Source organism: Saimiri boliviensis, chromosome 15 (assembly GCF_048565385.1).
Source record: "Saimiri boliviensis isolate mSaiBol1 chromosome 15, mSaiBol1.pri, whole genome shotgun sequence".
Classification (NCBI taxonomy): Eukaryota; Metazoa; Chordata; class Mammalia; order Primates; family Cebidae; genus Saimiri; species Saimiri boliviensis.
Genome location: NC_133463.1, coordinates 65,969,391 through 65,996,269, shown reverse-complemented (window position 1 = coordinate 65,996,269; position 26,879 = coordinate 65,969,391). Strand labels below are relative to the sequence as shown.

General features: G+C 39.9%; 1 long non-coding RNA gene across 1 annotated transcript in view; it reads left to right on the top strand.

The window, feature by feature from the left end:
• Positions 1-26,879, top strand: part of LOC141581487 (uncharacterized) — a 474,675-nt gene that overhangs the window by 400,216 nt on the left and 47,580 nt on the right. Inside the window, exons 7-8 of the long non-coding RNA XR_012514157.1 lie at positions 10,681-10,742; positions 19,073-19,223. This is a non-coding gene — a long non-coding RNA (uncharacterized LOC141581487). The remainder of the gene's footprint in view (positions 1-10,680; positions 10,743-19,072; positions 19,224-26,879) is intronic.

Genomic DNA, 26,879 nt, shown 5'->3' with positions numbered 1-26,879 from the left:
ATACTGATGACTCAATGCTATGCAGATAGAATGGTTTTCCTTCCCTATAAAGCATACGGGGATCAGGCAAGACTAGAGCAAACATCCTTTTAGCATCACTGCCGAGGTGATAGATATTTCATAAGCCAACTAGCTACTGAAAGACAATGTCAGATCATTCTGCCATGGTGCAGGCAAGATGTAATCATTCTGAAACCATGTGCAAGGTTGAGTTCTATTTTCAGAGGCATTTGTTAATTAGAGTCAAAGTGGGCTGGGAATTCCAGGTGGAAAATCAAATGGTCAATCGAAGTTCTAGATCCTGCACTACTTCTAACAAGCTCTAATCCTCAGCAGCTCATTTGACCTCTGAGTCCTCATCCACAAAAGAAGAACAATTCTAAAATCCTTTCTTGCTTGAAGTTCCTTCTTATTCTAACAATCTCTGAAACAATAATCAAAATCTAATTTATCCCTGTATCTTAGTAAAAGAAACTCAATAATTTATTAGGTTGATGCAAACATAATTGTGGTTTTTGCCATTACTTTTAATGATAAAAACCACAATTACTTTTGCACCACAATTGCATATGGGAAATTATATTTTCCAATACAGTAGTCTCATTTAGATATTTAAATGTAAACCTAAGTTAATTATAATTAAACAAAAATAAAAATCTACTTCCTCAAGTCATACTAAGTATACTCCTAAGTGTTCGATAACCACATGTGGCTAGTGGCTACTATTAAGTCATGCAGATTATAAACTTTCATTATCCCAGAAAGCACTAATTTATAAAACCATTTTCCTCTCCCTAGAGCTTGGTGGCCTTCTACAAATGTTTTTGGAATGTGTAAGTGAGAGAATGAGAGATTAATAAAGCCAGTATCATTACCAGTCCAATGAAGAGCTGCAACTGAAAAAAAAACTGACAAAGTATGATGTATATTGAAAATGAAAAGAAACTCTATTCTATTCTTGGTGAAGAGAGACCTGGACAGCTATGTATAGATCTGCTGTCTTCAATTTAAGTGAAATAAACTAGAAATGGAGAAGAAATAGAGACAAGCACCTGTAATGTGCAGTTTTATGTGTCAACTTGGCTAGGCTATAATATCCAGTTATTTAATCAAACACTAATCTATGTGCTGCTGTGAAGACATTTTGTAGACGTGTTTAACATCTAAAATAAGCTCACATTAAGTAAGAGATTACCCTCAATAATGTGGGTGGGCCTCACTGAATCAATTGAAAGTCCTGAGAGCAAAAACTAAGGTTGGCCAGGGAAGAAGAAATTTGACCTCAAAACTGCACCATAAAAATCCTGACTGAGTTTCCAGCCTGCTGGCTTGCCTTAGAAATTTCAGATATACCAAGCCCCAATCATATGAACCAATTCCTTAAAGTAAATCATATACATGTATATATTAATATACACACTCATATAAGAACATATACATTTGTACATATGTGTGTGTGTTTGTGTATGTTCTATTGGTTTTGTTTCTCTTGAGAACCCTCGCTGATAGATTTTAGTACCAAGAATTAGGGTGCTATTGCGAAAAAGAAAAACATAAAAATATGGAAGTGGCCTTGGAACTAAATAATGGATAGAGGCTGGAAGAGTTTTTAGGTGCATGATAGAAAAATCTTAGATTGCTTTGAAGATACTCTTGTAGAAATGTCAGAGGTGTTTGAACTAGAGCAACTCCATCTTTAATAGGGGCTGGGTAAATTGAGACTGAGACCTACTGGGCTGCATTCCCAGGAGGTTAGACATTCTATCTAAGTCATAGAATGAGATAGGAAGTTGGCACAAGGTGCAGGTCACAAAGACCTTGCTGATGAAACAGCCTGCACTAAAGAAGCCAGCCAAAACCCACCAAAACCAAGATGGTGACAAAAGTGACCTCTGGTTGTCCTCACTGCTCATAATATGCGAAAAGACACTCCCACCAGTGCCATGATGGTTTATAGATGTCACAACCACATCAGGAAGTTACCCTATTTGGCCTAAAAATGGAGAATCCCCAGTTGCAGGAATTCCCCACTCTTTTCCCAGAAAAGTCATGAGTAATCCACACTTGTGTAGCATATAATCAAGAAATAACCATAAAAATAGCCAACCAACAGTTCTTGGGGCTGTTCTGCCAATGGAGTTGCCATTCTTTATTCCTATGCTTTCTTACTAAACTTGCTTTCACTTTACTCTATGGATGTGCCTCAAATTCTTTCTTTTATGAGATCCAAGAACCCTCTCTTGGGGTCTGGATCAGGACCCCTTTCCAGTAACAGAAATAGGGACACCGATGGCAATTCTGATGAGATCCCGGAAGAACTAAAGAGGGAGGACTGTAGAGAAATTTCTATTGTTTTAGAGAACACATATTGTTATGAACAGAATGTTGCTAGAAGTATGAACATTAAAGATGCTTTGCTGGGTTTCAGATGGAAATGAGGAACTGGAGGAAAGGTGATCCTTGTTAGAAAGTAGAATAAATTTGACTGAAATGTAGTCTGTTGTTGAGTAGATAGCAGAACTTATGAGCAATAAACTTAGATATTTAACTGAGGTTCCCAAGCAGAATGTGGCCTAGTTGCTCCTTGCTGCCTATAATAAAATGTGAAAGGAAAGAAATAGAGAAAGAGGCCGGGTGCGGTGGCTCAAGCCTGTAATCCCAGCACTTTGGGAGGCCGAGGCAGGTGGATCACGAGATCAAGAGATGGAGACCATCCTGGTCAACATGGTGAAACCTCGTCTCTACTAAAAATACAAAAATTAGCTGGGCATGGTGGCGCGGCCTGTAGTCCCAGCCACTCGGGAGGCTGAGGTAGGAGAATTGCCTGAACCCAGGAGGCGGAGGTTGCGGTGAGCCGAGATCGCGCCATTGCACTCCAGCCTGGGCAACAAGAGCGAAACTCCATCTCAAAAAAAGAAAAAAAGAAAAGAAAAGAAAAGAAATAGAGAAAGAAACTGTTAAGCAAAAAATAAACCAGAACCAAATGATCTGGAAAATTGTCAGCCTTGTCACATTGCAAAAATATGAGAAAGCAAGTTCTAGAAAAGAACCCCAAGGGTATAGTTGGACACTCCTTTGCTGAAGAGGTTAGGCATATGGCTTATGCATTCAATCAGCCATGTCAGCAAAAGCCAGGAATAGAGAGGGGATATCCAGGAGGAATGTGTGAAGAAACTTTTTGTCTAATGGCATAGATCCCCATGATGTCCGCAGAAGACTGTTAAGGGGTTTGAGAATGTTATGTGACTAAAAGCTATATCTTTGAGTAAAGGGGACAGAGATGAGGTGAAGTGAAAGAAAGGACTAAAAGCTATACCTTGGAGTAAAGAAGACAGAGAAGGGATGAAGTGAAAGAAAGCTGTTGGACTTCCGGGATTCTACAGGCAGAAAACTGGCTGATAGAGCAACTCAGCTGAAAAAACATGTTACCCTTGGCTGGGCATGGTGGCCCATACCTGTAATCCTAGCAGTTTGGGAGGCTGAGGCTGGCAGATTTCTTGAGGCCAGGAGTTCGAGACCAGTCTGGCCACCATGGCAAAACCCTCTACTAAAAACACAAAAAATTAGTCGGCCGTGGAGGTTCACGCCTATAGTCTCAGCTACTCAGAAAGGTGAGGCAAGAGGATTGCTTGAATCTGGGAGGTGAAGGTTGCAGTGAGCCAAGATCCCATCATTGCATTCTAGCCTGGGAAACAGCATGAGACCCTGTTTCAAACAAAAAAACAAACAAACAAAAAAGTATGTTACCCTTAAAGCAAAAGGAAAAATGACTCTGAGGGCACTGAGGATAGAGTGACAGGCTGAAGGGACAGAGCTACTACTCACGTGGGCCAAGAAGAGAGGGCAATGCCTCAGGCCTCTGGACATCAGGACACAGAGAATTATCCTCAGTCCTTGAAACTCTGCTTGTCTTGCTGGGTTGCTAACTTGCTTGGGACTCATCACCCCTTTTTTCTTCCCAGTTTCTCCCTTTTATAATGAAAATTTTCTACCCTGCGCCTGTCCCATCATTGTATTCTAGACATAGATAACTTGTTTTCTAGTTTGGCAGGTGCACTGCTAGAGAGGAATTTTACTTTGAGGTGGACCCTACTCAGAGTCTCACCCACACCTGATTTAAATTATTTAGAAGAGGAGATTTGGACTTTTCTAGTTAATTATATTTAATGAGATTTGGGACTTAGAGTTGACGCTGGAATGACTCAAGACTTTTGGGGATGTTAGAATGGAGGGAATGTATTTTGCATGTAGGAAAGACATGAATTTTTGGGAGCCAGAGAGTGGACTACACTGAGTGGAGTAGTGTCTCCCCAAAATTCTTGTCCACTTGGAATCTGGAACTGTTTCCTATTTGGAAATAAGGTCTTCAAATCTGTAATCAAGCTGAGATGAATTATGTACTGTATTGGGATGAGCTCTAAGTCTAACGATTGGTGTGCTTATGAGAAGACAGAAATTTGGATACAGAGACCCACAGACACCCAGGGAAGAAAGTCATGTGAAGATGAAGAAGAAATTGGTATCATGCTATCAAAACCAAAGGAATGCCCAGGATTGCCAGAAACTAGAAGAAGCAAAGAGTCTTTCCTAGAGCGCTTGGAGTGAGCCTGTCTCCGTTGATGGCTTGACTTCAGACTTCCAGAATCCAGAACTGGGAGAGAATAGATTTCAGTTTCTTCGGGCTACCCGGTTTGTAGTGATTTATTATGACAGCCCTGTAAACTAATAAATACAACACCCAAGGTAACCAGGGTGATGAGAGATAAAATGCTAAATAAAACTTAACTAGCAACATTAGATCTTTTTAAAGTCAGAAGGATGAATGGTAACTAACAAAAGAATTATGTAATATAAATTTATAGAATAATAAATTATTTAGGCAACTCATTCATTTAATTTAAAAAACATCTCTTAGAGCATGAAATAGGTATATTGAAGACAAATGAATTAAAGCAGAGAACCACTTCATACCACAAAATACTAAACTTATGGAAAACTTTGTATCAAAAGGAAGTGCAAGCTAAAATTCATGTAAATTGAAGGGGTTAACATGAATTTATTGGAGACAGATCTTCTAAAAAGATTAGAAGAATATTTTTTAAAACATCAATATGATTTTTTAAAAATCGAACAAGTTGAAATCCAGCCTGAAATCTTACAGCTCAACAGTAACATAACACCTGTGTAGAACTTAGTATAGAATATCTGTGTTTTCAGATACTGTATGTATTACTCAGGGTTCTCTAGAGGGACAGAAATAATAGGATAGGTGTATATATAGAGGAGAGTTTATTAAGCACTATTGACTCATACGATCACAAGGTGAGCTCCCACAATAGGCCGTCTACAAACTGAGAAGCAAGGAAGTCAGTCCAAGTCCCAAAGCTGAAGAATGTGGAGTCTGATGTTCAAGGGTAGGAAGCATCCAGAAGGGGAGAAAGATATGGGCCAGAAGGCTAAATCAGTCTAGACTTTCCACATTCTTCTGCTTGCTTTCATTCTGGCTGTTCTGGCAGCTAATTAGATGATTCCCACCCAGATTGATGGTGGGTCTGCCTTTCCCAGTCCACTGACTCAAATGTTAATCTCCTTTGGTAACACCCTCACAGACACACAATACTTTTCATTATTCAATCCAATCAAGTTGACATGCACTATTAACTATCGCACCATATATCCAAATGAAAGAAAGTGTTCCTTTCAAACTCTATTACTCTAAAATTGCATTTTTCCAGTGTGTTCAGTGACTGATCCTAGGCAGTAGGTAAATACATCTGAGCCAATCTGAGTTAAATAGGTTTCCTGACTATGGGGCTTTACTACTGGTCTTAAATATGCTTATTACACTAAGATACTCTAAGAGGGAGATGGTGTGTCCAATGACCCCAAAATTATTTATCCATTTAATCCCTTTTAATTGAGCATGTTTTTGATGTGCAAGATAAAAACTCAGATATGAGGCCCTGGAAAGATGCACTGGTCTTTACTTGGAGGTACCCCCCAAAGTCAGTCAACACTTTATCTTATCTTTCTGTCCTGGGGGCCATATGGCTTCATGGGTAGGGGAAGGGGTAGAATAATATTTGTTTTTAATTGAAAAGAGAGCATAATACAGAGTCTAAGGTTAAAACTTATCTGGTAGTTTATAGTATTCATTCATCATCCATCCATCCTCTCTTTGATTTATCCATTCTCCTAAATCCTGCTGTACATAGAAAATTAGTTTTGAACTTGTTTATACTCCAAAATAGTGGTATGCTTAGTTCTAGTAAAGGACACTACCAAGCATAATAGAAACATTAAGAAGGGTTCATAGAAGAGTTACATTCATGCATTAGAAGACTGGAAAATGGGGCCTCTGGGTAACAGTTTTATGTAATTAACAGAATTATTCCAATTGGAGAAACAAGAAAAAAGAAAGCCTAAATGAGTATAGGTTTCTTCAACCATTCCCTGAACAAATATTGATAATATCTACTCTAAAAAGGCAGTGAGCTATTTTAGATCTTAGAGATTAAACTGAAGTCTGAAGCAGAATAAATGAACATAACAATTATAAGAGTAGAAACAATTGTTATTATTTTGTATTCATACAAAACGGTTGCCAATATGTATTGGAGGGTAGGGGAAGGGGTGAAAGGTACAGCGCATTTTTACAGACGTGGTACCTTTTGACTACCTGGCTCACCTCTTGTTCTCATTAGTTTCTGGCACTGTGACCTTCAGAAAGTCATTCAACCTCTAAACCTCACTTCCCTTATCTGTAAAATGGATATATAACAATAGTACCTACCTCACAGGGTTGTAGTCAAGACTAAATGAAATACAGTATATAAAGCACTTAGTTCAATGTATGGCTCCAAAACAAATAATAAATGCCATCACATTTCATGGTACAGTACTCGGAGTATATTTTATCAATAAACACTTCCACTGGTTAGTGTGTTTATTCTTCTAAAAGAGACTATGATGTTTAGTGAGCAGAAATTTTATTTATAATTATTTAGGTAAAAGCCCAACCATGTGAATATTCTATAAGCTGGTGGCTCTCCTACAGGCACCTGTCTATTTTTGCCATAAAGCTTTCTTTCAGATGCCCTAATTGATGGCTGTGGTCACCAGATATTTTCTTTCTTTTTGGTTGAACTTTCCTAGACTTCAAATGAGAAGCTGCTACCTCTAGATCTCCTATCGTATAAGCTAAACTATACTTTCTCTAACTAAAATGTCTATTTCTTATTAACTAAAGCAGCATAGAGACTGGAGGGCTTGGGTTCTGGAGTGAGACATGTTGTGATATTTGTCACTTGCTAACCACTCACAGCCTTATTTTAAAACAAGGAAAGGTGACATTGTAGCTAAGACATGAGACCCAAATAACAATAAGAAGCCAGCCATTCAGAGATCTTGGGTGGGAGGAAGAAAAGGTGGACAATAACAAATCCAGAAACAGTAGGTGCAAATACCCTCAGGACAGAACAAAGATTGTTCACAAAAGAGAGAGAGAGACAGAGACAGAGACAGACAGACAGAGAGAGAGAGAGAGAGAGAGAGAGAGAGATAATGGTTTGGCTGTAGGCATTCCACACCTGAAAGTTTATGAGGAAAGATACATATCTTATACTTTGTATTAAGCTGCTCCAACTTCTAGCATGCTGACTTAATTTGCTGAAAAATTGATTCTCTCTCTGTTAGAATTCATCCCTGCATTTAACCTATTTTCTTATATTCTTAACCATATGCAATCATTTTCCACGAAACCTCTGTGTACCCAAGTAATCTCACTCCCCACTGGTGTCTCTGGTTTCTAGCATTGTAACAGAAAACTACCATGACAGTCCCTCAATAGCATTATATGTTATCACCTTTTTCCCCAGAAGCTAATTGTTCACCCCATTCACTGCTCTGCTGAATTTCCTCCAATTCATCTCTGTCTTTTTGCTGCTGAGCTAACAAAATGGAATAGCCTTTTCTCTAAGAACAATACTACCAAAGAGCAGAGGTAGAATCTGCCCTGCGTGTTTTACTTGGCATTTTTTTTGTGCCCTATCCCAAACAGTTTATTTTCTGTTACCTGATCCCATCACACAATCAAGTCTGCTTTTCTGCCTACTGCTCCTATGCCATTCTTGCAGCCAGCTTTCCAGGATTTGTCTTTCTCACTTAGTGTCTGTTTCCGAAATTCTCTCTCCATGGGATGGTGCACTTTTTTGAGTTGAATCTCAGTTTCAACTCTACCCATACTTTCTGTCATGTTATGTCTGGAAGCGTTTCTCAATTATTTTTGTCTTCAGCAGTGTTTTAGGGAATCCAACCAACCATGCACACCTAATCCTAAATGAATAGAATGAGAAATTCTTAACTGTGAGCTTCCTAGAGCAAAAATCTATTGGAAAGGCAGCTTTTCCTGAGAATGGGTGAAGGGCAGAGGCAGATCGTATTGAGATGAACAAGACTCCAGGTGTGTTGGTTTATGGGCCAGAGGCCTGGATTTACTCTGTGACACCTCTAAGATACTCAGATACTCAGAACAGTATCTGAGTATCTGGATTTAGGCTGTAACTCTACATTTCATGTGTCCTTGAGCCAGCCATTCCTATTCTCTGGTGCTTAGTTTTATCTTCTATGAAACAAGGACTAAAACTATTCCTGGTCCTGAAACATCTTTTTAGCACTGGAAATTTTCTCAACACACACTTATATGTAGCACTAGTTTAATTTATTGGGCAAAAATGGCACTTTTGGAATTTGGAATTGAGGCCTACTCCGTGCACTCATCTGCTGATCCCCTGGATAGTCTTTTGTGGGTCCCTGGGAACCTTCAAAATGCAATTTATAAACTCTTGGACTGGGTGACTCTGTAAGCCCCTTTCCACTTCCTGAATCTGTAAGTAATAGGTTGTAGCTGGGAAAAAGAATTGTGCATAAATGAATCCAAGAAAGGAATTAAAAGAAAGAGGAGGAAGAGGCAAACTAGCATGAGTTGAGTGTCTACTATATCCAGGTATTGATAAGATTGAGAGGGGTAGACAGGCCTTCACCAACAGCAGATTCATGAGTATCCCCAATGGACGTGTCTATCGTCAGCGTGTATCTCTACCTACAGATAAACCAAACGTTTCTGACATGAAACCAGAATTATATCTTAAATATAATTAAGTATTCATATATTTTCTTCTTTTATTACAATAGGCCATCTATCCTTCCCCACAGAGCATTACTGAGCATTCAGTGTCGATGCAGCATGTTCAGTAGCAGTTTATCCCAGACACACATCCGTGGAGAGGCGGAAGCTACACGCTTTTCTGAGAATCTGGTTTCATATGGAGACAAAGGTTAAAGTAGGACAGATGAATGATACTCTACCGAAGATTTTGAGTGGAGTGTTCTTAACATTCCCATTCTTCCACTAAGAGCAGGACAAAGGCAGGGGAGTTTTCTGATTTATCCCGCTTGATCAGGATGCGTGTTCTTGGCCTTATATGTATGATAAACCATTGAAATAACCGGAGAAACCCTCATCCCACCAAGCATATATTCATAGAAAAATGAGACCACCATCAGCTTAAATTCTGCTTTCTCAGAGAGGTCTTGATTGACTAGATGCTCTAATTTTAAGTTAGCTCTTACTGTTTTTCCCTCTTTTTTACCCAGTTACTTAGCTTCACAGAACTTATATAATTTTTAAATTATATTTTTATTGATTTAATATCTCTGTACCTCTTCTAGTCTGCATGCTCCATGAAGGCAAAAATGGGGATGACTTTATTCATTTATTTTTTGCCTCCCCACTAGAATATAAGCCTCTTAAAGATAGGGCTATGGTCATTATTCTTAGCATCTCTAGCTCCAGTGGCAGTAATAAGACAAAGAGTGCCAGGTGACCCAGTACTCCTTGATTTTGTGTGTAAGTGGGAAGTAGGGAAAGGTGCAGGCTTCAAGGACAAGTAGAATTTGGAGTTAAAATGTTGCTAAGAAAAGTCTGACAGTGCTCACATGACAATATTCCATTTCCTTACTCTTTGCTCCATCTTTGCAGGTAGATCCACTCTTCCTAAGAGAAACGACTTTTCCCTTATAATGATATTATTAATAATGATGAGGGTTTAAACTGGTGTCTATTATTTATTTACCAAGTACTAAGAGTCAAATATTATCCTAAGCATTTACACCATTAATTTAATAACTTTTCTGCACACTCCCAGGAGGCCAGAACAATATCTGAGTCTGATTTGCAAATGTAGAAGAGGAGATTTCCTTGTCCCAAATGTTAGATGAATCTTAAGTCAGAGGCAGACTCAGGTCATTACATGCATCTACTTTCTCCTAACCCATATAGAACCAATTGTGTTCCATTTATCAAGGAAGGTGGGCATGTGAGACTCGGAACAGCAAGTAGACTTCATGCTTCACTGCAACTCCAATCATCTGGAAGCAAATATCTAGACATTTTGTAAGAATTGTTCATCTAAGCTCAGCAATAACAAGTGCCTCTATTGATTGGCAATGTTTACCACATACATGGATGAGGAGTGGCAGGGGTCATTCGATGTACTCATCAAACCTAGCCCTTCTGCAGAGAAAATGAGTTCTTCTTAATGCTCCTGGAAAGAGCAAAGTTCAAATCCCATCAGTGTATAAGAGAGACTGTAACATCAAGACTGTCTTTCTCCTTTCCAGAATTCCTGGCCAGAACTACAGCCACAGAACTACAGCTGGTGTGAGAAAAAGACGATGAAAAGGTGAGACCAAGAATGTGCAAATGAGGAGTTGAGAGCTGTTCCTCTCTCAACAGCAGCTTAGTGCTTCAGCCCATTATACTCTCTGGAAAAATTTCCCTGAACTCTTACCTAACTGGATCTCACTTCCTGTTCTGTGACATTACAGGTTTTTACACATTTACTCCATAGTACTAAACACAGTTTGTAATGATGTAAGTTTATGACCAGTTGAAAATCTTATGTGCCTCCCACTAAACTCTAGGCTGAGCTCCACAAAGGCTGAAACTATCTGTTTTGCTTCATTCACATCCAGTTCCCCCCTCACTGCCTGACAAGTAGAAGCCCCCAATAAATGTTGCATACCTGACTAAAGGAACGAACAAGGCAATGGATTTTGGGGAAGCTTCATCGAGAGGTTTTGACCATCTCCCTATTCCTAAAGATATTATTTGTACAAGGTTGTTGTTGCTTTTTGTTTAATTCACTTTGTGATTAACTCAGTTTGGGAGATGAGCAAAGAAGAATGAATGACAACTTTGTTTATGTGAAGAAAGTCCCATTTTAAGAAAAAAATTTTTGAAATTTTTTTTTTTTTGCAAAAAATCCTGTCCTCAAGTTTTAGTTCGTAGAGTTACTAAAAGTTAGTAACACTAACTACTAACACTAGTTACTAACTAGTAATATGTTACTATTACTACTAACTGGTAGTACTGGTAACACTAATAGAACAAACAGTTGAGTGAGTAAAACTAGTAATGATGACAGCGGCGGCCCACCTAGAGCAGCTGCTGTAGGACACCAGCTACAGCAGGGAAAGGGCAGCCAGGGCGTGTGCCACACGGAGCCAGCTGGGGCTGGGAGCAGGCAGGAGCCCGCCCTCCCCGGAGCAGCTGCAGCCACCTAAGCCAAGGCTATAGACCACGATCTGGGCATCTGTGCACTCTTGGTGGGCCTGGGAAGGCCCCGCCTGTCCCCGAAGGCTCGGAAGTGTCTGCTCCTGCTGCCTGGCCTGCCCCGGCACCCCTCCAATCTCGGAGCAAGGTTGGGGCCACGCCCGGGTGCTGTCGCAGCCTGAAGTGTGCGCACACTCAGGGCAGCACTGCCACGCCAGCCCCCTGCCACCTCCAGCCCCTCTGGATTTTGGGTGCCAATAGGCACAGGAGGGAGGCTGAGGTGGGGCTGAGGGCAGCTCGGCACTGGCCTGTAGGCGCCCCACCTCACGAACAGCCTGGACCCCATGAACGGCAGCAGGAGGCAGACAGGCTCCTGGGTGGAAGGGACAGGTGCCCGGTGAAGCCCCACCTTCAAGCCAGGGAGGACCTGAAGCCTGGGGGCCAGGCTGCTGGTCCCACAAACCGGAGTGGGAACTTGTGGTGCCTTTTCCGGGCCCCACCCATGGTCGCTTATGGACTAATCGGCACAATGGGATTCTTGGGGTGTCGTTCTCCAGGCCAACTTGACAGAATGAGTCCAGAGGGTCCAAGCAAAATTCGGGCAAAGGCACTACGGGTCACAGAGGTTTCTAGCTGGCAAAACGACACCCCAAGAATCCCATGACAGTTACTCTAGTTAGTAGTGTTACTAACAAGTTAGTGTTACTAATTAGCATTACTAGTTTTATTCACCAGTAACACTAGTAGAACAAACTTTTGAGTGAATAATAAAAATAGGCTCTCACTAGCAATGACCAGGCCTCAAAAGTATACAAACCAATATAAGTTTCTGCATCTGATGAAGCAACTTTTGTATGGAGTAGGGGCAGGGGGAAAAGGACCAATGAGGAGACATGGGAGAGAAATACGTGGAAGAACCAACCCAGTAAGATGAATGGATACCCATTCTTACTAAGTCTTATCTTAGATTTGGCTTAAGTAAGGTAAGATTTAGTTAGAATGGGTACACATTCATCTTACTTGGTTGAAGTTTCAAACCCCATCTCAACTCCGTGGATTTTCTTTTTTTAAAGGTTGCTGAAGTTGTGGGTTCAGAAACTCCCAAGCCATGGTCTGAAAGAAGTCACAGACGTGGTTATCACCAGCTACTTTCATTCTAAGAGAAGGATACCTGGACCATGAGAGTATCTTACCTCATGGTCAAGGACGGAAGATTAGGGAGGAGAGGCAGTTGACTACTTCAAGAAAGCAAGATCCTGTCCTTTTTTAAGACCCCAGTATTAAGGGCTAAATTCTATCAGCCTCTGGTAAGGCTAGACTATGAAATAGTAAGACAGGCTAATAGCCCGTATCTTAGATCCTTAGCTGACACAGGAGATACCTGACATTCCTCCCAGTGGAATACAAGCTATACTATGAGCAGAGAAGAACTCAGAATAAGTGTACAGCCTGTGAAAGACACCGATTGCTCAACTAAGTTGACTCTCACTCCAGTCTCAAGCAAGGGAGCACAGCACAGCTTTCACCTGCACAAAGTGGACGTTTGCTCAGGCAGCATCTCTGTGAGCCTTATCTCAGTGTCTCCCTGGGCCAAACAAGACAAGGAGCCTCCCAAGTTTGTACCAGGTGTCTCTGTAAGGTCTCTTGCCTTTGTTTCCCTGTCTCTGCTTCTTACATTCTACTTTGTAGTCTCAGCTGGCTTTCTCTACCTATCTCTTTAGGTATCTCTCTAACCTATCTCTTTAAGTCTAGGCAGTAGTGGGCACTCAGGAAATCTTTGTTGGTTGAATGTTCACATCATTAGTTTAGTAATTAGGGCTAGCTAAAAAATTTGTCAGGCCCAGTCCAAAATGAAAATATGGAATCTCTCCTTCAAAAGACAGGAAAAAGAGGGCTGTTGAAGGCAGTAAGATCAAATGGTTTTTTTTTTCTTCCACAGCTTCTCTCTTACCTCATCATAGTGCTGTTTAATTTGCTGTTCAATGTGTTCTAAGTAAAGAAAAAATAAAAATTTAAATTTTATTAGCATTAATTTTGCAATTTATCTTTATATCATGCAATGACAATTTGAAATGTAAATATAAGAACATTTTGCTCATATGAGGAGTCATTGAAATTACTGAAAATTATTTTGGTCTTATGAGGAGTCACTGGAAATACAATTTGTATTTCATAACTCATATAAGCATTTGTATTTTGTTTTTTACTGGAACAGTTGAAATGTTGCACAAAACTAACTCAACTGTTTTTATGTCACTCCTTGTTACAATTCTACCAACACTCTCTCCCTTCTTACTGATGATTAATGATGAGTAAAGAAAAAGGGGGATGTATTGTCCTATCTTTCCATTCCTTCTGTGTCATCATTTTCAGCTTAATACAGGGAAGTATGTGAGTAAGAAAAGACATAATGAGATTCCTTGGTCTTTTATGTTTGTTTGAACACCATTGCCTGTCCCTAAGAATTATAGTGAGGACCCTGTGTGCATTTTCTCTAATGCTATGTATGTGCACAGTGTATTAGCAATTGGATCGGCCCTGAAACTGACATCAAAGTTTAGGCCAACTGAATTGTTTTCACATAGCCCACAGAAATACCTTCATTTTCTTAGCTTATAAGATTGTGTCATATAAGGTAAGCCACATATATATTGTGGCTAGAGATAAACTGAAGAAAGGCAAAGAGGGAAATACACAGCAAGGGATTTCTGAGGCCAGTTTTTATTCATCTATTTCTAGTCTCAAGGGTTTAAAGCAGATTAAACACAAACAAAGTTTCTGACCATTGTGGCTCTATGGGGTCCACAGGGTTCATTTCCCTTACCACCAAGATAATTCAATTCAACAAATATTATTGAATTTTACCATATGCTTGTTGTGACAATGCCAAGACCAGCTACGGAGGCAGGACAGATACTGAAAGCTGCCTGGAGATCAAGCTTTTCTTTCTGGGAAACACAGATATTTAGCAAAGGAATAAAGGACTTCTGAAAAATGAAAAAAACAGATTCTGGACAGGAAACTAGAGAGATCCTGTATAGGAATATGTCCCCATCTTCAGTGTGTGCACAATTACACAGTTCCTCACCCTGAAACTGGTTGCGTTCCTACCCCTTACAGGATAAATTACAGCAAGAAAGGGAACCTAGGGGCAGATTAAGAGAGCCTTGGCTTTCTGCTTCTTGCACTCATTGAAGTTAGGGATGTTACATCAGGAAGAGCTGGCAAGAGATTCTAGAAGGACTTCTATGATTTTGCTTCAGGAGCAGGTGCTGAGATGAAGTGGCTCTGCCAATCTAAGTGCAAAAAAAAAAAAAATGTTTTTAGATTAATGGTAAGCCTAATCTTGATATGTCTGTGTTCTAAGAGTGAAAACAAAAATTAAAAAATGGTTTATTCATCCATTTATTCCAGGCATATTTTATGAACACCTATTTTATATGTCAGGCACTGAACTGGCTATTGCAAAAACAAAAAACCCAATAAGACATTGGTTTTTCCCAGAGGGTACTCTTAGTCTAGTAGGAGAGACATTTACATAAAAAGGAAATAAAATGCAGTGTGACAAATGTAGAGAGCTAGGTATGGCTACTATGGGACATCTTAAGGGCTGGCAACAAACCCAGTGCTCAGGAATTTAGTAGCTCTGCTATGAAATGAATGTGCTTTTCTTAAAATTATATGCTCAAATCCTAATCCCCAATGTGATGGGATTAGGAGGTGAAGGCTTTGGTATGTGCTGAGATCATAAGGGCAGAACCCTTATTAATGGGACTAGTGCCCTTATTAAGAAACCCTAAGTAGCTTTCTTTCCCTTTCTTCCATGTAAGGACCCAGCAAGCATATGGCCACCTAGGAGCCAGGTAAAATATGTTTATTACCTAAAGGTGTTGAAAGCTTTCTGGCGTTAATTTAAGCACAATTTTTTACATTATGCTCACTAGATAACAAATCCACCAGTGCTTTGATCCAGGACTGTCAGTCTCCAAAACTGTGACAAATAAACTTCTTTTTTTATGTTACCCAGTCTATGATAGTTTTTATAGCAGCCCAAACTGACAAAGACAAGCTCCTTACACAGAAAATCTCCGTAAAAAATATTTAGTAAGTGCATGAATAAATGAGTAAATGAAAACGAGACATCCTAGAGGAGCTAGTAGATAAAGCTAGTCTTAAAAATTTATTAGGCATTATCGAGATTGTTTCAGGAGGAAAGAAAAAGTGCAAAATCTCAAGTGCAGAAGGCAGCAAGGCATGTCCAGGAAAATCCAAAGAGATAAGTGTGGCCAGAGTGTAGGGTGTGCAAAAGGGAGCAGTGAGCAATGTGCATGAGAAAGTAAGCAAGAGTCAGTTATGGAGGAGCTTCCTAAGTCATGCCGGCATGTGAGACTTTACAGAAAGGGCAATGTGGAGCCCCTTAAAACAGTAGAAGGAGGATAAAGGTGTGATTGGTTTGTGTATTAGGAAGCTCATTCTGGCTGCAGTGTTAAGTATAGTTTGCAGACAGCTAGTCTATGAATACAGTGATGCTAGCTGAGCCTTGGTATAATCCAGATTGTCATCAGCAATAATGACCACTGATGGAGGTGGTAGTGGAGATGGAGAGAAGTGAAAATGCTCAAGGAATATTAAAAAGTACAAACATAAGGGTTCTGATGATTGGATATTGGAATGTGAACAAAGCAGAGTCAGATTTCAGATTTGGGCAGGTACTCAACGGTGGCACCATTTTCTGAAATAAGAATCTGCCATTGCCCCCAAAAAAGAATCTGGTTTAAGGAGATGGGAGATGCTGGGAATATGGTGGATTTGAGGTTGCTAAGGAAAACCCATGCTGAACTACTGAGTATTTTGTGAGTTATATAAGTTAACAGCTATGGAATTTGGGGCTAGAAAAATATTTAGGTAATTTCATATATATTTAAAGTGTAATTAGAAAAGCCCACCTAGGTAGATTGGACAGAAAAAACCGAAGAGACTAGCAAATGGAATACCAACACAAATACAATGGAGCAAATGAAAATCTGAAAGGAAATAAAGAGGAAGTTTACCCAAGGAGTGTAATGTCACAGAAACCAAAGAAGAGAATATTTCAAGGAGGAAGACAACAACAAGGTGAAATATGCCGTGAGGACAAGTAGGATAAGAATATATACATGTTTAAGTGGATTTGGGAGAAAGAAGATTACACATCACCTTGGTCAGAGGACTTTTAGCTCATTACCTGGAGTGGCATGTATGGATACACCCATGTGCTACCTCCAGCATTGGGTGCAATATCCAGATTCACCTACCAACCAGCATCATCTAATAGTCAGCCAAATATGAGCTCTGCCCCCAGCATCTGGGCGTGGCAGGATCCCACCACCATCTGTGAAATCATAGGGTCTATGTGCACACTGGGCACTTGGAAAAACATGTGTATTACCTAAAGGTGTTGAAAGCTTTCTGGGTTTACTTAAGCATAATTTTTAATTGTCTTTTCAGTAGCTAGCAGACAGGAAAACAAATTTGTCTTAAACATCCTGAGTTTATAGGCTTCTCACTCCTCGGCAGCTGCAACTGGCTATTGTAGTTTCTAGAAATGGGAGATGAGGGAGATTGCGTGCTTTTCACTGTTGGAAGTTGAGAGACAGTGATGGAAAACTTACAACGTGGCATCTCTCAGCAGATATTTGGGTTGTTAATATGCATGGTTGGAAGGTTGCAGCTTTCTAATTTGAGAGATACTAGGTCTGTCAATAGTAATACCGGACTCCAGGAATAAGTGGGGAAACCTGGGCATCTGTGTTATACTGAATGTTCACACACTTTCAGAGTTTCTTCTAATTTATAAGATCAGTTTTCTATGTTTCTTTAGCACTTTACTTCACATTTATATAGTAGGGGTGAATGTTGCACATGAAACAATCATAGGGTCAAGAGGTCTTCACAGCCAAGTCTTTAGGTATCAGCTACCCATGCAATTTTTCTCACCTTCCCAACTTCTTTCTTGGCTTTCTGGATCTCTGCCTTATGCTTTCTCTCTGTTCATTTCTCTTTCTCTCTCCATCCATTCTCTCTCTCTCCTTCCCTTGTTCCTCCTCCCTTTCCCTTTCTCTCCCTCCATTCAATCTTCCCTTTTTTCCTCCCGTTCTTTCCCATTTAACACATTTACCTTTCTTCCTCTCTGTTCATCTCTCTCTCTCCCCAGCCCCCACTTTCCTCCTTTCCTCCCTGTCTCCCCATCTCCCCTTCAGGGTAAGATAGCTACACAGGAAGAAGTGGAAGACAAAGTCATACTTAACACTGTTTATATAAGTCTAAAATGCATATAAAAAAAACTTCTTAGACCTGGAACCAGGAAACATTAAAAAGAAACAGTAGATCTGCCTAAGAAATGTGGAACAATAAACCACCTATTCTGTTATGAGAGAGTGCAGCTGACACTGAGCCAGAGAAAAGTATCATCAATTGCTAAGAGTGGCCTATAATGAGGTAGAAATGTCAGAAGTCCCTGAATCAAAAAAAAAAAAAAAAAAAAAAAACTGTAAGATCAGAGTTCCTGAAACTCATAGAGAGTACCAAATACAGTAAGACAAATAAGATCTGTGAATAATGCAGGGAAAATATAGAATATGAGAAAAGAAAAAGATGAAGCCAGCTTGAAAGGTAATATGATGTTATACAGGCTTAGCTGGAGTCGCTTGAACAGAACAAAAAAAGAAAGATGAGCCAAGGAATTAAAAATGATGTGCCACCTCAAATGAAGGCTGAGAGAGGAAATCATAACCCAAGACAGACATTTTTGTGTCATTGGTGTCTACACTAGTTCATTATATACCTAACTATCATCTGCTTCATAATTTAACCTCATCCTTGGGCAGAAAGTTCTGGCTATGAAATGGGTTCTTGTTTCCTGCTAATGTAAATTACCACTGTGACCACAACACAGCTTCTTAGATCCCAGACAAAGCTGAATGCCCAATCACGTGCTTTTTTTTTCCTTCAAAGCTACCATATCCATGGATTCCATTTCCGGGAAATCCCATTATGGCCCCAGATTTTCTGTGTTAGAATATGTTTTCCATAGAGTGTACCTCTAAATGCTGAACCTGAAGAAGGAGATAGCCATGTGAGACTCCTATATACATACAGCCAGCAGCAAAGAAAGATAAAATATTGGTAGGGACGATCAATTTGTGTCTAAGATGGTTTGCAGTTATAGCTCTTGGCACTCGTTTTGATACTTGATTTTCTCCCTGATCTATGAAGGTTAGACTTTATTGAAGTGATTCTAATTCCCCACAATTTGCCCATGCCATCTTGGTGAATAGAGTGTACTTTCCAGCCACTTGACTTTAAGCCTAGTCACATGACTTGAGTTGGCCAACACAATGCTAGTAGATGTGGCATAAATAAAAATGTGAACAGTGCTTGCACAGTTGAACTTCCTGTCTTGTGTTTCTGTCCTTATAGATAAAAATACATCCTGGTAGCTGCTGGATGGAGGCAAATGAGAGACACATGGAGCTCATCTAGATCCAACTCTACAGCTTGAAGCTAAGCCTAACTTAGCCAAGTCCAGACCAGTTTGACTTCGGCCAATTCATAGATGTTTGAGCCAGAGGTAAGGTGCTTGTTGCTGAAAGCCAGTTAAACTTTAAAGTCTTTTTGAAAAATATGTTGTCATTGCAGACATAGCTGCACATAATTTTCCATGCTGTGGGAAGTCGAATTAAGCATGCTTAGACTTTAGAGTGGAATCCCATTATTAGTGTGGTGGCAAAAATGTTACAAGTGGCATAGCCCTCCAGTTTCCTTCTCCTAGCCCTCTGTCTAAGAACTAGAGTACTTAGTTTTGAAGTGGAGCCCTAATGGGAATGTTCATCTCTCATCAGGGTTAAGCCTCTTGGCCCTTACTGAGCAGTCAGAGTTGTTAGTTCCCTGGAAGATATGAAAGAGCTTCACTGGCTCTGGAGTTCTCAGTCAATAACCAAATGTAACAGACCTACCCTTCCAACAAAATCTTGATTCAGGAAATTGAGTGTCTGCTTATAGTTAATGCTTTATTTTTTTATACCTAATAGGAGAAACATTTTCAAAAGAGCCATGACCTGACTCAGTTAATGTGCAAGGAAAAGCAAGCAGTTCCAAACTTGTCAGTTTATTTATCATCCCTTATCCAAAATCTTCCAACTCTCTTGGAATTATTTTGTTCTTCATACTCACCCAACAAATATCTTACTCTCGTTTTGGACCTTCTTTTGTAGTTATTTCACATAAGCTCCTTTTGACTAAGGGCACATATTTGGAATCAGACTACCCAAGTTCAACTCTTGGGTCTACCATTTATTAGCTTGTATTACTTTGGGCAAGATAATTAAATGCTCCAGGTCTAAGTTCCCCCATTATAACATAATAATATCTGCTAGGGTTGTCTTGAGAATTAAATGAGATAATTCATAAGCACCCTTTAACACAGTGCCAGCCACATAATGAAGGCATAGTAAGGGGAAAGTATTACACTGTTGATAATACTTGTCTAGGCAGGGCTCTTATATCTTTCTCTGTATCCCTTACTGTGTAATTCATCTGTCCCGTAATATTCTAAGATTGTTTTAGAATGAGCTGCTTCAGAGTTGAATAATTATAATGGTATATTCTCATGTTTCGTAACAACTTGGAATTCCATTTAGTGTTGACATTGACAAGGAAATCTCTATGAGTAATTTCTGCAATTTTTTATTTGTTATGGAGAGACAAAATGGGTATAATGGTGAGAAGAATTGGATAGGAGGTCAGGAAAGAGATTGAGTTTAAATGCTCACTATGCTGAGTAATAATGGTAATGAATAATGGTATGATCTTAAGAAATCTAATCTTTAGTTTTTCCCACCTTAAAGACAAAGTTGTCATGAGTATTTAATAATGGAGGGTAGTATATAAACTTCCTGGCATATAGCAACTGCTCAATAAATAGAAGTTATAGTTTTTTCTAAACTTTCTAAAGAGCCAAGGGAAAAACTAAAGATTTTGCAGCTAAAGCCATTTCTTTTTCTCTGTTATGTGCCTATCTGTTCCAGAAACAGAATTAATTCCCTAAACCTCATCAAAGGAAGGATTTGAACACTAAAAAAAAATAATCAATCTCTTTGGGTTTGTTATTGCTTGTTTCACACGCCTCAGAGGCATTAATACAAACCTTTACAATGTCATCAGAAAGAAGAGAAGTCAAACACGCCTTAACTCAATAATTGCAAGGTTATTTTGCAAGGAATAGAGTCAAAATTCCATTGACATGAGGACTGCAACTTTTTCATTACTCCTTAAGGCAAGATGTCTTTGATTTAAATAGCTCATGTAGAAACTGGTTGCAAGTCCTTAGTGGAGAGACTGTACTGGAAATATAGGATCTACTGAAGGGTTTGAGCTTCCCCAACCATTTAGAGTAACAATTCACACCTATAAAAACACAGACGTACAGGGGTTTGTTAAACACTAGAAGACCCAAAGAGCCAAGACTTCTGCCTGTAGAAGTGGTACTTCCTAAGGGGAAGACATGGAATTTCTCAGAGAATACAGCCTGGCTTGACCAAGGGACTGTACAAGGAAGATTAGGAGGTAACTACTGGGGTAAAAGAGGGATGGTTGCATCTTTCTGGAACACTCTAATAAAAATGTTAAGTTTTACTAACTTCTTCTTTCATATGATACAAGCATCAAATTTGCTACTTAAAGTCATAATATCCAGTATGTATGCTCAGGAACACCTGTTTAGTCCTACTATAAAACGTGAAGAAAAGGTCTCCTTTCCTGATGCACTACCAGTCCTCTCCTCACAGACAACTTGGGAAAGAAGTTCTGATGGCCAGATTCCACAAGTATAAGATGATAAGAGACCGATTTCTTTATTCCTCTCCTCTTCATTTGTCCTCCCACCTCAATTGCTTTGGGAAAATAACAGTCTGGAACAGAAAAAAAGGAGCCTTGTTGTACTTCATTTGCCTGAAGAGGTTACTCTCAGAAAAAATTATAGTCAAAATTATTTCAAGTTTTAGGGCCATACTGAATATATAAGGGCTCTATTGCTTAATCTCTGTGCTCTTATCTTGGTGTGGCAAAACTCAATGGGGCTATCTTGAAAGTAGCCTGAAATCAACTGGTCAGATGCTGCTGGCAGGAGGAGCCCCCAGGGGGATCAAGGACTCACAATTACATAGTGAGTGTAATTATTAGTCAAGATAGGCTAGGTTAGGCATTAGTGGCAAATTATCTCAGTGGCTTAGTACAATAAAGGCTTATTGCTTATTCATGTGGCGTGTCTACTGCAGGTCCACAAGGCCTCTGTTCCACTCACAGATCCAGATTTTAACATTCTCTGCCATCTCATAGCTAATGATCTAAACATCAGCGGAAGGAAGGTGTCTTGGGTCAGGCTACCTGGAAAACAGATCAAGATAAAGATTTCTGTGCAGAAGGGCTTTTAGGGAGGGAACTCTGATTGACATCTGCCAGGGAGAGAGCAAAAATGGCTGAGTAGACAACTGTTGAACTGTTAGTAACAACAAAGGTCTTGGCCAACCCAGCAGGGAGTGCTGGAGTTCAAAATGGTTCTCCACAGGTGTTTCACCTTAAGGCAGGGGACTGGGCCTTTATTATCCCTTATCAACCAGTCCTTTGATTGGCATGACCCCAGAGAGAGGTTATAACCCTGAGTAAAGTGTCTCTCGTCTACTGAGGATAATTCCAGGAGAGCAACTAAGCTGAGAGCTGTTAGCAATAGGAAGAATCAGAGGCTCAGTCCTGAAGAGCAGGTCTGTGGCAACATAAAATAGCATCCACTACAAGGGGGAAACTGCATGCACTTTTCACTGCCTCCACTTGGGAGAGAGACATGCCATTTTCTGCTCTCATTTCAATGACCAAAAGGAGTCACACGATTCTATCTAATTGCAAGGAATCTGTGAAGTGTGGGGAAAGTAACTGCAATATTTGGGAAGGATCATTATTTCTGCCACAATGGAGAAGAGATGTCCCTTTGGAGCTACTCGTTTCTGTTTTCAGTGGTGTAATGTCTTTTAGTCATGGTCATGATACAGGTTCTATTTTGCACTTCTCATCCAATGACTTTGTCATCCCCTGTCTGGTTTCTGCCTCCTTTTCCTGAAGACTAGGTAGCCTCCTTTCCTTCCATCTACAAGATCAGATCCTTCTCCCAAGCTCTTGTCCTAGTCTTGTCTAGGCATCAAGTCAAACTTCCTAGTGGTTTTTTTTTTGTTTTGTTTTGTTTTTCTCTTCTGGAGATCCAGTTCAAACAAAACCAAAACCAAAAGTAAAACAGGTCCATTCTCTATTCCTGACTGAACAAATTCTTATACCATAGTTTCTCCCAAACTAAGGTTTTTCTCCATCAGTCCTCTCTGTTAATCAGAGTACTGAACTCTGCATTATTCTGGTAGGTCCTATTACATGACATGCACTTCTTTTCAAATTGTCTACTCTTATCCTTCACATTATCATGATCAATATCCTTATCTGGACAACCGCCAGCTGCCTTTTGTTCGATCTTCTAGACTGTTCTCTTTAACCACCAACCTGGTTGAATTTCTGGTACCTGAAAACCCTGAAGCGCTGGGACTAAGCCAAGACCACTAAACTGAGATAAAAAGAAAGAAATACCTTCTCAACCTTAAAATTCTTAGAAAGTACATTTTCTGTGATCAGCTGTTTTTTTTTCTCTTTTAATCATTTGGTTCTTTCTTGCTGTCAGCGTACATACACATTACTTTTCATCATTAGGGAGTCATAACATACTTCATCAAGACAGTACCCTGTGTTTTAAAGACCTATACCAATTATAATAAAAGCAAGGTATGGATCACTGCATACATGGTATTAGTCTTTGGACACTCAGTAGCTATTGACCTACTTTAATAATTGACTGAGACTATTGATTCTTTAAATATAACTATATGTTTCTATCTTAGTGGAACCAATTACAGTTTATAAGTCTATTGAAGAATAGCTGACTTCTCAAAATTTGACTTATTCTGTCTCAGAGACTCAGAAGATAACTAATGACAGCTAAATGACTTCTGACTCATGTCTGACTGAGGGTAGGCAGCTACCTGAGTCCAACTTCAACATTCTGTGACAATTTGCAGTGAAATGGTACCTAGAGGAGGAGAGAGAGCTTGAGAAAAGCAGAAAATGCTGATGAAACAAGCCATTGTTGTGAGTTGGCAATGACTACCTATTTAATCCGGACTTCACAAACAGACAGCTGGCTACAGACACATATTTTTGTTATTAGGTGATAATTTTTGAAATTGGAAGATTTTACTTAAAAATTTGTATTCCAAGTGTGAACTGAAAAGGCAGACCTGACAAGACCAAGTCCTCCTTCCTTGTGGCAGTAATTCATGGGGGCCAAATGGTAGAGGGTCCCCTTCAAAAGGACAAGAGGATGCTCATTCTCCAGATCACCAGAGCCCCACTATTTCCCTTCGTTAGAGACGGAATTGCATTCCTCCAAAACTCATATGTTGAAGTCCTAGTCCCAACATAACTGCATTTGGAAATTGAGATTTTAAAGAGGCAATTAAGGTTAAATGAGGCCGTTAGGGTAGGGGCCTAATCCAATCTGACTAATACCTTCACAAAAAAGAGGAAGAGACAGTAGGGTGCTTGCACACAGAGAAAGTCATGGGAGAACACAGTGAGAAGACAGCCAGCTGCAAGCCAAGGAGAGAGGCTGCAGGAAAAACCAAACCCGCCCACACTTTGCTCTTGGGCTTCCAACTTCCAGAACTGTAATATTTCTATTTAAGCTCCCCAGTCTGTGGTATTTTGTTATGGCAGACTTGGCAGACTAATACATCCACTGTGTCCTCAACATCCATCACCATGCCTGTGCTTTAGGGTTTTTTTCTTATACCTTGATCCTTTCACTCATTACCTGCCTGAGTGAGTACAGAATGAATTTGAGTTTGTCACCCATAAGATCACTTTCACCAACAGTAAGCTGCAGATGACTCTGCAGTTTTAAAAAAATGACTTTGGAGGAACGTATTAAGGTAGATAAAATGAAACCAGATTAAATATTTAGGTGAAAACAGTTTCTACTAAGGTAGGTATCTTTTACACTAAACAGACCACCATGAACAACATTTTAGCAGTAAATTAGTCCAGTCACTGTAGGGAGCAGTTTGTAGATTTCTCAAAGTACTAAGTATTGAACTGCCATTTGACCGAGCAATCCCATTACTAGGTATAAAGTCAAAGAAAAAGAAATTAGCCTAGCAAGAGGATGCATGTACCCCTGTGTTCACTGCAACACTATTCGCAACAGCAAAATCATGGAATCAACCCAGGTGCCCAACAATGGTGGATTGGATGAAAAAAATGTAATGCATCTATACCGTGGCATACTATGCAGCCATAAAAAAGAGTGAGATCATATTCTTTGCAGCAACGCGGATGCAGCTGGAGTCCATTATCCTAAGCAAATAAATGCAGAAACAGAAAAATAAATCCCATATATTCTCACGACTGAGAGCTAAACACTGGTTACACATGGGCATAAAGACAAGGACAATAGACACTGGAGCCTCCTAGAGGAGGCAGAGAAGGAGAGGCAAGGGCTGCTCAATACGTGGATGACAGGACCAATCGTGCCCCAAACCGCACCATCACATGGTATACCTTTGTAGCAAACCTACACATGTACCCCCAATCTAAAACAAAAGTTGAAAAAGAAAAAATAATTGAAAAATAGAAGTTATGTACCAAATGTTACCAACAGTTATTTCAAGAAAGTGGAAATCTGAGTTGTTTTAATATTCAGTTTTGCTTCTATATGTTCTACTTTTTTCTATAATGGCCATGCATTATTTATAAAACAGGAGTAAAAATGAACCTTAAAAACCAGATTTTAAAAAAAAAATTGTACCAAATGTCAGGTTAAGAAGAATACGGTATTTAAGATCACTGACTGTGAAGCAAAAAGAAAAGAACATTCTGAGTTTGCTCCTTGTCTGTGCTCCGTTTCCTTACTCTAAACGGAAGGCAGTGATGAAAGGATGCATACAATGTACACCAAGTGCAGAGTACAGGGCCTGGAATAAATACAACCGAAGTCATGAGACATACTTGTTCCGTTGGGATTCTAGGATACTTTTAGCTGCACATAACAAAAATTTCAATTCAAGTTATGCTAAACAATAAAGAATTGACTCAATTTAACAACTGGGAAGTCAAAATTACGGTGTTTTGCAGCTGACTTGCCCTCGTAGCCCCAGTTGTCTGTCTTTCAATAGCCGTTCTAGATCTGTTTCTTACTATAGACCCACTCCATCCGCAGGCGGGTAGCTAAATGGTTGTTGCAGTGCTGGGCTTCACAATGTGGAAACACATCTATTTTCCTATACCTGCATCCTTTTCCAGAAGTATTCACCAACTTATCTTTATACCCCATTGAGTCAAATGCCCATGCCATTTCCTTGTTGTTAGGGAAATGTCATGATCGGATTGGCTTAGCCATGGGTTCCTAAACCCATCATTATAAAGGAGAATAGTACAATGAAGATTGAAATGATCAAATGTCACTTCTAGAGTTCTGATTGTTTAGGTTACCCTGAGACACATGGGCTACTTGGTGGAAGTGTGAGATATGTGGACAAAATAAAGATCCTTTTACAGCATACGAGAAAAGCTGTGTGGACAACCAACAATGACTACTATATGAATATTTTCATCAGTAAAAGAAAGAGAATTCAGCCTGGGTGCAGTGGCTCACACCTGTAATCCCAGTACTTTGGGAGGGCGAGGCGGGCAGATCACCTGAGGTCAGAAGTTCGAGACCAGCCTGGCCAACAGGATAAAACCCCATCTCTACTAAAAATACAAAAATTAGCCAGGCATGGTGACATGTGCCTGTAATCCCAGCTACTCAGGAGACCGAGGCAGGAGAATAACTTGAACCCAGGAGGCAAATGTTGTAGTGAGCTGAGATCACACCACTGCACTCCAGCCTGGGAGACAGAGCCAGACCCTGTATCAAAAAAAAAAAAAAAAAAAAAAAAGAAAAGGAAAGGAAGGAAGGAAGGAAAGAGGGAAGGAGAAGGAAAGGAAAGGGGAAGGGGAAGGGAAGCAAAAGAGAATTTAGGCCTGGCACATTGGCTCACACCTGTAATCCCAGCACTTTTGGAGGCTAAGGCAGGTGGGTCACTTGAGCCCAGGAATTCAAGACTAGTCTGGGCAATGTGGTGGCACATACCTATAG